This window comes from Nicotiana attenuata, chromosome 7 (genome assembly GCF_001879085.1).
Source record: "Nicotiana attenuata strain UT chromosome 7, NIATTr2, whole genome shotgun sequence".
Lineage (NCBI taxonomy): Eukaryota > Viridiplantae > Streptophyta > Magnoliopsida > Solanales > Solanaceae > Nicotiana > Nicotiana attenuata.
The window spans coordinates 114,311,122-114,313,610 of record NC_031995.1 but is presented as its reverse complement, the minus strand read 5'-3'; positions in this window follow the sequence as shown (position 1 = coordinate 114,313,610).

The window sequence follows — 2,489 nt, the reverse complement described above, 5'->3', positions numbered from 1 at the left end:
CACTCTTTAAGATAATCAGACAATGTATATGACGCCCAGGCAAACTTTAGGCCTAATAAGAATCGATTAATCATGTTGTTACCAGTTTAAGACTAATTAGCCTCTTTTAATTTTGAACTCTGCCGCTCCCATTCTTATTTTGACTCTCTGAAGTTCACTCTGTTTTTATTAAAAAATCCTGCTCTTTCTGGAAACGATTTTGAAATGGTGCATATATCACTCTCTCTGAGTTTCTGATTTTTATGTTTTCAAAATACTGGGTTGCCATTCTCTGCCTAGAATCGTGCTATTTTACTTGTCCTGCACCTCGTCAAACTACTGTCACTACTTTATTTTTAAAACAATGCTTTAACGGTTTTTTTTTCACTAACTCAACTGCTGTTACCTATTCCCTTTTTGTAAAAAAAACTCCTATCTTTGAGACCTTGAATGTGTTTGAGACGTGCTAATTATGTGTTCACTTGTGGAGGGATCTATGAGCCTTTATTTGTCTTTGTATGTTCCCTTATGTGCAGTCCTATTTGTTATGTATGTCGCTTAGCATTTTAACCTTTAAACCTAAGGGTTCAGCCTAGTCCCTACTACGTAGGAATAATGGTCCTAAATACCCTCCAGGACTTATAGGACGGGACGGGTAATAGCACGCAATAAGTATTCGTGACCAACTCACGCATTTAATAACCTCTACGGGGTGGGAAGGGTAGAATATGGAGATGATGACCGATGCCCTAATATCTCATGTAGCCCCTTTTGAGGCACGATTACTGGATATTGCATTAATGATCCATATTAATCATAAACCTAGGACCCCTCTCCCTTTGTTTTTTTTCATCTCTTCTTGTAAAACTATTCAAATTTTTTCATAAATCTCTGCCTTCCCTACTTACCTTCAAAGCACTTTTTGGCTTATTTGCAATGTTGTATATTTGAATCTTTGATTGTCTACTTGATTATGTGAAGTCACAATATAAAATGGCCGGGAACCACACTAGTGGATCTTGAGGGGTGTCTAACACCTTCCCCTCGAGATAATTTCTAGACCTTATCCAAACTCTGATTTTTCAACTCAAAAACCCTTTTTAGTGTCCTAATGCACTTTAATCATTAGGTGGCGACTCTTCAATTCCAAAAACCCAATTCCCAAAAGGGAAAAGAGTTGTCCTCCCAAAAAAGGTCGTAAACCCGATTTCGCCTCTTAAGGAAGAAAAAGGGGGCATCGACAGCATGGCGACTCTGCTGGGGACTTTTCTTTTAGGCTTTTACCATTACATGTTATTTGTGACTTTATTGCTTTTATTTAATGTCTTTATCTCTCTTCTACTTCGAAACTGACTTGGTTTTTTGTTTTCTTTTCTTTAATGCTTTTACCGCTTTCCTTCAATACTGTTGTAATCATGAGCAATTATTGTAATTATTATTTTATGAACGTGCAAATACGTGACAATTTGTTTGATTATTGTAACTGCATATTCAACATCATATTCCACTCGTGCCAAACAAATACCATAGCAACGCTTATAATGAGTGGTTGCGCCCTTCCAATATATCACCCCCTAAATTTGGTAAAGGCGTATTTGCGGTAAAACCAGTCGATCAGCGGTGCAGTCGATGGTTCCGTGCCTTTCCCTCTTGAGTTGTCCGCTCAAGGGTACCGGTCTAATATCCCATAGAAACCTTATTCTGTTTAACTGTGCATGCATTACTGTCAAACCTAGTCGAGTCCGTTATGCTGTCCACATAATGACTCTTTAAGATAGCCTTGTCCAAAGTCCACTGGGTTTCCTTGGAATCCAAACGGACGCCACCATATTCTGTGCATTTATTTGGAGAACTAAATGTTGCTTATGCTAATTATTGGTTGAAATAGTCGAGTCCGGCGGGGTAAGGGTCTAACACTTTGTTTTGCAGAAAATGAGGCACGAAGTCCCTAGATTCGGCATGGTAACCAACATTCACCCAAGGTTGCTAAGCTGGTGGTGTGAGCACGTGATTTTTGCCCTATATGAGTCACTCCCATAATTTCAAACAAAATAATTTCTTTTTATTATTTGAAATTTTGTGGATTTTTGTGGTATTTTTATGTTAATTGCTTGTCCGTGCATTTTAATTCATATAAAGATACAAAAAATATGCATTGCATTTAGGGTTTAATTTTACATATTTTTGGAACCAATTAGTAATTAGGAGTTTTACAAAAATACAAAAAATCACAAAAATTGATTTGTTTTTCTAGCTTTGAATTTTGTTAGTTTTCCTGTAATTTGTATTAATTAGTTGTGTTAACCATCATTTAGGTTTAATTAGTTTAATTAGGTCCTAGGGTTTAATTCAGATCTTTATTTTCAATTTTTGAAAAATAAAAAGAAAAGAAAAAGATGAAAAAAAGGAAATAAAGAGAGAAGTTCGAATTTGGGCCAGTCCAGGCTTAATACCCCAGCCCAAACAAAAACCCCAGAGTCTGCCCCGTCCAAGCCCAAATCGCATAACCC